The sequence below is a fragment of the Macaca nemestrina genome, chromosome 5 (genome assembly GCF_043159975.1).
Source record: "Macaca nemestrina isolate mMacNem1 chromosome 5, mMacNem.hap1, whole genome shotgun sequence".
NCBI lineage: Eukaryota > Metazoa > Chordata > Mammalia > Primates > Cercopithecidae > Macaca > Macaca nemestrina.
In genome coordinates, this window is record NC_092129.1 from 83,791,382 (window position 1) to 83,801,561 (window position 10,180).

Sequence of the window (10,180 nt, forward strand, 5' to 3'; positions counted from 1 at the left end):
CAAAGGAAACAATCAACAGCAGAAAAAGAAAAACATGAAATGGGAAAAAAATATTTGCAAACCATATGTTTGATAAAGGATTAACAGTCAAAATATGTAAGACACTTCTCTACAGCTTAATAGAATACAAACAAACAACCTGGTTTAAAAATGGGCAAAGGGCTTGAATAGATATTACTTCATAGAAGATATAGAATGACCAACAGTTATAAAAAGATGCTCCCTATCACTAATCACTGGGGAAATGTAAATCAATAGCACAACGAGCTCTCATCTCACACTCATTAGAATAGCTGTTATCAAAATAGTGTTATCAAAGATATGAAGAAAGTCAAACCATTTACACTGTCGTTGGAAATATAAAATGTTGAAACTTCTGTGGAAAAGAGTATGGAGTTCCTCAAAAAATTAAAAATAGAACTACCATATGATCTAACAATTCTGCTTCTGGGTATGTATTCAAGGAAACTAAAACCAGAATCTCAAAGAGGTATCTGTACTCCCATATTAATTGTAGCATTATTTACATAAAAAAGATATGGAAGCAACATAAATGTTCATGGCAGAAGTATGGATACAGAAAATTTGGAATATATGTACAGTGGAATATTTTTCAGCATTATAAATGCAGGAATTCCTGCCATTTGTGACAACATGGATGAACTTCAAGACATCATGCTAAGTAAAATAAACCAGTAATGGTAAAACAAACACCATATGATGCCACTTCTATGATAACTTTGAAATACTCAAACAAATAGATGGATATAATAGAAAGGTGACTGCCAGAGGGTGGAAGGAGGTGGAAGGAGAAGGAAATAGGGTAATATTACAAAAAGAGTACAACGTTTCACTTATGCAAGATGAATAAATCCTAAAGGTCTACTATGAAGCATAGTGTCTATAGTTAACAATATTGTATTGTATATATAAAGATTACTAAGACTGTGGATCTTAAGTATTCTAATCACACACAAAATAATAATAACAATAAATAAACAGGGTGTAAACAGATGATAGATATGTTTATGGCATCGATTTGGGCCATGGTTTCATAGGTTTACACTTATCTGTGGACTCATCAAGTTGTATAAACTAAATATGTATGGCTGTATGGCTTTTTGGATTTCAATCATACCTCAATGAAAGAGTTTAAAAGTAAAGTATCCACTCAAATAATATGCATAGCCACCAAATATCCAAAAGACTTTGACTACATAGATTATATTATAATATTGTTAATTATATGAATAATAATAAGTTCATAATTTAAAATCATCTACCCTTGTCAAAGAGAAGGTAGAAGTAAAACATAGAATTAGAAACTTTGATGGAGAATGGGACTTCTTGTACTTAACTGGACACAGCTCAATACTTGATTTATTTTCCTGTAGAAAGAGTTTTTTAAAAAGACAAGTGAAATTTTATTAGAAAGACTAAATATAAATTATTACATATGATTTGCCTAAACACACACATACATACACACACACACACACACAGAGAGAGAGAGAGAGAAAAATCCAAGTAGAAAAAGTCCTATTTAGCAATCTGAAAGTATGATTTTAGCAGAAATAATTCAGCAAAGATAGTAACCAAATCCCTTTAAAAGGATTTAAGCAGACATTAAAAGACAGAGAAGCACAACTCACCACTTAGCAATTTTGCATCAAATTGTGTGAGGCAATATGCAGAAAACTGATAAGCAAATGAGTGAAAATAGTAAACAAATAAGAGTACACAGCTTAATACTTTTTTTCTGATAAAACTATCCAAAGTATTCCCAATATGAAATTCCTCAGGTGCCTTCATGGAAGTATGCAGGTAAGCTTGAAAGTGAGAGGTGCTGAATGACCCAATGATAATCTGATTAGTACAAAAATGTGTCAATCATGGAACAATTCACCTGCTTTGGCTGTTATGTTAGTGAATTTTCCTTTAACAAAATAAAATATTGATGCATTTTTAATGTTAACATAAATTAATTTGCTTCTTAATTTGAGTAGAGAAATTCTTAATATGAAGTCACACTGTGAATAAAATATAACATTAAAGAATATAGTGTTAAGTACAATCTTTTATTTGTTTCAAGAATAAAATAATCTATTACTTTCTGAATAGTGTATATACCACCATTCTTTTAAGAGAACCTTCACACAACTTAACTGTATTCAATTCAAGGTGTTTACTGGGATATTCTTTAAAAGTAAAAGTGTTACACTGAACTTAAAATATGTCTTTGAATGTAATGTATCCAAATAAGTATTATATTATACAACATGAGAGGAGATGAAAATATGTGGTAGATTCAGACAATTGACTATTTTATTTGCTAAAAAGATACACATTTTTGATACACTTCATAACATGAATGAATGAATATTCCAAATTTTAGGCTTGGTTAAAAAAGTTGGAACCAGAAGATTCCATATGGTATGCTTCTGAGGTATATGAGTATGGGTTGGTAAGGAAGGGCAGGAGGGAACATGGTTCAAAATTTTTATGGGCCGTTTTGTGAGAAAGAAGGAGTAGCTGGGCTTCTCTTGGATCTATAGCTGCTTCAGTGACCCTACTGGGCTTCCTAGCAGTGGCCTAGCAGAAAAATAAAAAAATATGTACATGTATTCAGGTAACCAGAGATAAGAATTATGAGCCCATTGAAATACCATCGGAAGATGATGGAACAGTGCTGCTGCCCACGGTTGCAGTTCAGTTTCCAGGGGCATGTGGGCTTCCCTACAGGATTCCAGTGTCCCAGGGTATTAGGGGTGTCTGCTGGTAGAAGGAATTCTGCATGCCCCCAATGCTGGCTGGGGAAATTTGGTATATGTTGTCAACTATTCTGTAGATAACTACAGAAAAAGGGATAAGACAGATATTTCATTAGCCATAAAAGTGAAAAGAGCAGTCCCGAAAACATCTGCTTTAACAGTGTGGGTTTCCCATGGAAAACAACTGAACAGGATCTGAAAGAATATTGCAGTACCTTCAGAGAAATTCTTATGGTGTAGGTCAAGAAGGATCTCAGAACTGGCTATTCAAAGGGATTTGGCTTTGTTCATTTTATAAAATATGAAACCCAGGTGAAAGAATGCCACAGCAACATAAGACAGATAGATGATGATGTGGCTGTACGCTTCCTAATTCTAAGCAAACTCTGAATGAGATTTTGAGAAGCAAAAATATGTTTGTTAGGTGTTGTACAGAGAAGATGAATTCTGATAAGCTTCAGCATTTCTTTTGTCATTGCACAGAAGTGATAGATGTCTTCATTCCCAAACCACTCAGGAACTTTGCCTTTCTTACATTGCAGATGATTAGCTTGTGCAGTCTCTTTGTGGAGAGGAGTTGATTATTAAGGGAATCAGCATACATATATCCAATGCAAGTGTAAGCACAATATCAGTAGACAGAAAGAGGTGGAAGATTTGGTGGTAATCCAGGTATCTTTGGGAATCAGAGAGGTTTGGTAACTGTAGTGGGAGTGGAGCAGACCTGAGAAACAACCAAGGTAGAACATGGAGGGTGGAATGAACTACAGGGTCAGGGAGCGGTTTTAATTGAGACTTTAGCTCAAGCATGGATTCTAAGCCTTCTGGCTGAAAAATGCAGACATGGGGGTTATGGTTTGTTGGGATAGAATGGTGGGATTACAAATTTTTCTAAACTCATGGTAAGTATACATAAAATACATGTGTACTAAAAACTTTCAAATTTGGTTTGTCCAATGTGGAGTATATTCAGCAGTATTTTTAACATTTTTCTTTAAAAAAAAAAAGAGGAAGAGCTGGCCGGGCGTGGTGGCTCATGCCTGTAATCCCAGCACTTTGGGAGGCAGAGGCGGGTGGATCACGAGGTCAGGAGATCGAGACCATCCTGGCTAACACGGTGAAACCCTGTCTCTACTAAAAAATACAAAAAATTAGCCAGGTGTGGCAGCAGGCACCTGTAGTCCCAGCTACTCAGGAGGCTGAGGCAGGAGAATGGCGTGAACCCAGGAGGTGGAGCTTGCAGTGAGTTGAGATCAGGACACTGCATTCCAGCCTGGGCGACAGAGCAAGACTCTGTCTCAAAAAAAAAAAAAAAAAAAAAAAGAAGAGCTAATGGGATTTTATAAGTTTTGTTACATGAAGGGTGGAAATATTGAGTGATTGAAAGTGAACTGCTGTTAGCCTGATTTGACAAATCAATAATATACAATTGATATCAAAAGGATTCCTCTGTAATATTTTATCCCTGGACATGTCAATTGTTTGCACATTCAAAATGGAAACTATCGATTAAACTGTATTATTTTCTTCTTGTTTTAATTTAAACCGCATCTTATGAATTTTTGTTCCTTAAGAAAACCTCTTTTGGAGAGATCATGGTGTCATGTGTTTGGTTCTTTTGTTTTTGTTTTTTTAACACTTGTTTCCCTCTGTTATGGTTTGGATGTGTCCTCACCCAAATCTCATCTTGAATTGTAGCTCCCACAATTTCCACATGTTATGGGAGGGATCCAATGGGAGATAATTGAATCATGGGGGCAGTTTCCCCATACTGTTCTCAAAGTAGTGAACAAGTCTCACCAGATGAGATGGTTGTGTAAGGGGAAATCCCTTTTACTTGTTTTCATTCTTTCTTGCTACTGCCAAGTAAGAAGTGCCTTTAGCCTTCTGCCATGATTGTGAGCCCTCCCCAGCCACATGGAACTGTGAGTCTATTAAACTGCTTTTTCTTTATAAAATACTCAGTCTTGGGTATATCTATATCAGCAGCCTGAAAACAGATTAATACAGTAAATTGGTACCAGTAGAGTGGGGTGCTTCTGTGAAGATACCCAAATCTGTTACAGTGACTTTGGAACTGGGTAACAGACAGAGATTGAAACAGTTTGGAGGACTCAGAAGAAGACAAGAAAACAGAAGAAAGTTTGGAATTTCCTAGAGATTTGTTGAATGGCTTTGACCAAAATACTAATAATGAGATGGACAATGAAATCCAGGCTGAGGTGGTCTCAGATGGAGATGAGGAACTTGTCGGGAAGTGGAGTAAAGGTGACTTGCTATTTTTTAGCAAAGAGACTGGTAGCATTTTGCCTCCACCCTAGATATTTGTGAAACTTTGAACTTGAGGGAGATGACTTAGAGTATCTGGCAGAAGAAATTTCTAAGTACCAAAGCATTCAAGAAGTAACTTGGGTTCTGGTAAAAGCATTCAGCTTTAAAAGAGAAACACAGTATAAACATTTGGAAAATTTGCAGCCTGACCATGCAATAGAAAAAAGCACCCATTTTCTAAGGAAAAATTCAAGTCCCCTGAAGAAATTCACATAAGCAACGAGGTGTCAAATGTTAATCAACAAGACAATGGGAAAAATGTCTCCAGGGCATGTCAGAGCTATCTGTGGCAGCCCCTCTCATAATAGCCCAGAGGCCTAGGAGAAAAAAAAAATGGTTTTGTGAGTTGGGCCCAGGACCCCCCTGCTGTGTACAGACTATGGACTTGGTGCCCTGCATCCCAGCCACTCTAGCCATGGCTAAAGGGGGCTAAGGTACAGCTTCAGAGGGTGCAAGTCACAAGCCTTGTCAGCTTCCATGTGGTGTTGAGCCTGTGGGTACACAGAAGCCAAGAATTGGGGTTTGGGAACCTCTGCCTCGATTTCAGAGAATGTATGGGAACACATGGACGTCCAAGCACATGTTTGCTGCAGAGGTGGGGCTCTCATAAGAACCTCTGCTAGGGCAGTGTGGAAAGGAAATGTGGGAGGGAGTCCCACATTGAGTCCCTGCCGGGGCACTGCCTAGTAGAACTGTGAGGAGAGGGCCACCATCCTCCAGACCCCATAATGGTAGATCCAATGACAGCTTGCATTGTGCCCCTGGAAAAGCCACAGGCACTCAATGCCAGCCTGTGAAAGCAGCCTGGAGGGAGGCTGTACCCTGAAAAGCCACAGGGGTAGAGCTGAACAAGACCACGTGAACCCACCTTTTGCATCAGCTTGACCTGAATGTGAGACATGGAGTCAAAGGAGATCATTTTGGAGTTTTAATATTTGACTGCCCTGTTGGATTTTGGGCTTGCATGTGGCCTTTAGCCACTTTGTTTTGGCCCATTTTTCCAATTTGGAGTGGGTGGGTATATTTATCCAAATGCCTGTACCCCACTGTATGTAGGAAGTAACTAACTTGCTTTTGATTTTACAGGCTCATAGGCCAAAGGGACTTGCCTTGTCTTGGATGAGGCTTTGGACTGTGGACTTTTAAGTTAATGCTGAAATTAGTGAAGACTTTGGAGGACTGCTGGGAAAGCATGATTGGTTTTGAAATGTAAGAATTGAGATTTGAGAAAGGCAAGGTGTGGAATGATATGGTTTGACTGTGTCTCCAACCAAATCTCACCTTGAACTGTCACTCCCATAATTCCTACATGTTGTGGGCAGGACCCAGTGGGAGATATTTGAATCACAGGGCAGTTTTTCCCATCGTGTTATGGAGGTAGTGAATATGTCTCACCAGATCTAAAAGTTTTATAAGGGGAAAATTCTTTAGCTTGGTTTCATTCTCTCTTGCTGCCTACCATGTAAGAAGTGTCTTTTACCTTTTGCCATGATTGTGAGGCATCCTCAGCCCTGTGGAACTGTCCATTAAATATCTTTTTATAAATAATCCACACTTGGGTATGTCTTTATCAGCCATATGAAAATGAACTATTACACCCTTATATACAAAAGTTCAATATGAAGCCTTCATTTAATCTCTGCAGTTAATCTCATTTCAAATTTTTCTGGAGGAAGTACTTCATTGAAGGTAGTACTATACATTTTCTGCCATAGGTATACTTCTGTTTACACACTTTCTCATTCAATAATTTGTCATCGTGCATCACAGGCTGCATCTCTGACAGTGGGTGTCCCATTTTTATCCATTACTGTTTATTTCATGGAGTTGTATCAATGCTATGGATGCAAGGCTCTGACATGGAAGCAGAAAGCTTTTTGAAGTTTTGCAACTTTGTGTGTGATTGATGGTGGTGCCAAGGCATGAAAAGCTAGTATGAGCAAGAAAAGGAGAGCACATGCAAAGACTTAGTGGAGCATAATGGATACTTTTTAACTTGGCAAGATATGTATCTCTAACTTGTGGCTTTATTGAGAGAGTGTGCAGAAAGCAATGATAGCAAATAATATATGAATATGTTTTGTGTTCAAAGGACATCCACATCTGTTGGAAAACTAAGTGAAACTTAAACTTAAAGTGACTTTTGTTCTTATATAAACCACATTAGTTGAATGTGATAAGTGAAACCATACGTGTATTCCCCCTACCCCTTTGTCAAGTTCTGTGAATGCTATATGGTGTGTGTTCCTTTCTATTACTGATATGTAATTTTGTTAATGCGAACTGAAGCTGTTGGGAGAACACTGAGAACATGGACTGAGTTTGTGTGCTTTGCAGGAGTACTTGGAAGTGAGTGAGGTCAGGCATCTCAAAAAAGGGTTGAAGTTCTAATGTCTGTTAACTACCCATAATATTGGTGCTTGCTGCAGTTCTGTGTCCCGTGCTTGGATGCTTTTTATAAGAATTGTCAATGTTGAAAATGCTTAAATAAAACTGATTTAAATAAGAAATAAAATATTTATGGATACATAATAGTTCTACATTTTTGGGGGTACATGTGATATTTTGATACAATCATGTGTAATAATTAAATTAGGGTAATTGGGATATCCACCACCTCAAATATTTATCATTTATTTGTGTTGGGAACATTCCCATTTTGCTTCTCTAGTTCTTTTGATATATACAATAAATTGTTGTTAACTGTGGATATCCTATTGTCTTATAAAACACTAGATATTGTTCTTTTTATTTCACTGTATATTTCTTAGTCGTTAACTAACTCCTCTTTATACCGTTTTCCCACTACCCTTCCTGGCTTCTGGTAACCATCGTTCTACTTCCTACCTCCATAAGGTTAATCGTTTTAGCTCCCATATATGAGTGAAAATATGTGGTATTGGTCTCTGTGTGTGCCTGCATGATTTTACTGAACATAATATCTTCCAGTTCCATCCATGTGGCTGCAAATGACAGGATTTCCTTCTTTTTAGCTGAATAATATTTCATTGTGCATATGAACTACATTTTCTTTATCCATTCATCCACTGATGGACACTTTGTTTTATTCCATATCGTGTCTATTGTGAATAGTGCTGCAATAAACATTGGAGTGGAGATATTTATTTTATATGCAGAGGTAACATTTTATATTGTTATGAACTGAATTTTATTGAGTGTGGGTTACACAGACAAATGAGCATTTCAAACTTCATCTAAGAGCACACTGAAAATTTGTGCATTACACTTAATATATATAAGTGCTAATAAGAAATAAAGTGCACCCAACTAGAGTTGAACCTTGAACAACATGGGTATTAGGGTTGCTGAACTTATGTAGTCAAAAACCCACACATAACTTTTGATTTCCCAAAAGCTTAACTGCTGATAGTCTACTGATCACTGGAAGCCTTATTGAAAACAATAAAGTCAATTAACACAGATTTTGTATTTTATATGTAATATGCATTAACTGTATTCTTACAATTAAGTAAGCTGTAGAAATGTTGCTATAAAAATAAAAAAAGAAAATCATAAAAAGGAAAAAAATATATTTACTGTTTATCAAGTTGAAGCAGATCACCATAAAGGCCTTCATCCTCATCATCTTCACACTGAGTAGGCCGAGGAGGAAGAGTAGAAGGTTTGGTCTTGTCTCAGATGTGGCAAAGGCAGAAGGAAATCCATGCCTAAGTTGTCCTGTACATTTCAAACCCATGTTGCTCAAGAAAAAAGTATACATGTAAAGGAATGCTAAGTCATAAGCAAATACCTAAATGTAAAATGACTACAATCAAATATTACTCTAAGTTTGATACTCTCTGCAGTATTGTTTAGCAATCATAAAATTGCTGCATAGTGTGAGTTTGAGCAAATGAGTAATATTATTGAAGATAATAATATGTGGATTTCTCACCACTGGGAAGGGGAGGTGCAAATTGTTTTATAAAGGAGAAAAATCAGAACAAACTCTGAGATGTTGGTTTGGAATTATGAGAATTCCTGGCTTTAAACATAGATCCTTAAGTGTATGTATAACCTGCAAATAATTATATAAATGTATATGTGCATTTATAAACATATAATGCAAACCTACTTGATAGATAAACAGAGAAATTGAGAGATAGATAGTTTATAGATGATCTACACATAATCTGTAAATACTTTGCTGATAAAATGTAGAAGCAATAGTGTACAAGTAGCAATGAGCATCTTAGCATCATTGACTTATAAATATCATTCTAAAGTATGTAGTATCTGGCTCCTTAAAGATTTGAATGATTCCAGAACTGAGGCATAAAAGCATCTTACGAGTTAACAACAACTTGCTATTCCAGAAACTAAAAAGGAGGGCAAGTGAGGTAATGCACCTTTTCATTAACTAGACTTAACTATTCTGTAATGCATATATATTACATTATGTTGTACATAATAAATACATGCAATTTTATCCTCTGATTGAAAAAAATAAAATAAAAAATCAGGGAGCCAGCTTGAAGAGGCTTCCACTGGTCAGATATGGGACAAGTTAAGCCTTAAAATAGTGATAGTATTGGCTTATACTTTTTAATATTTTCTCTGGCCAGGGGATATGCAGTATTTCTTGCAATAGCTCCTACCTGTGCCAGTAATCAATATGACTGAATTATCAGCATCGAAAAGGAGGTGAAACACTTTCTTTTAACTTTTTTTGGGGGGGGATTAACATAGAAGAGCTCTGGTTCTTAATAGTCATTAACATACATGTTTAGTTGCTTTAACATTCCATATCACTGCAACCAAGTAATATACATATTTAAACTTTAAATCAACACTCACAATTTTAATTACATTATACAATTGTCTAGTGAGTTTTAAAAAAGAATTTTACTACAAAAGAAAAAAAAAAAGAATGAAAAGCCATTCCCGAAGTCATTTTTTCAAGCAATCTTGGTAAAATGATAGAGAGTGTGTAATTAGAAGTCCTGGATTTGGGATTTGAGTCTGATACTTTAAAGAGCTCTGTGACATTGGAGAAATCATTTAATATCTAAAATTTATTATACCTCAAAATGTGGGCAATACAAATGGCAATCACG

At 36.3% G+C, this 10,180-nt stretch overlaps 1 pseudogene; it reads left to right on the plus strand.

Moving 5' to 3' along the window:
* The first annotated feature begins 1,818 nt into the window (after window positions 1–1,818).
* On the plus strand, window positions 1,819–3,609 carry LOC112426086 (TAR DNA-binding protein 43 pseudogene; annotated as a pseudogene).
* Window positions 3,610–10,180: the final 6,571 nt, after the last annotated feature.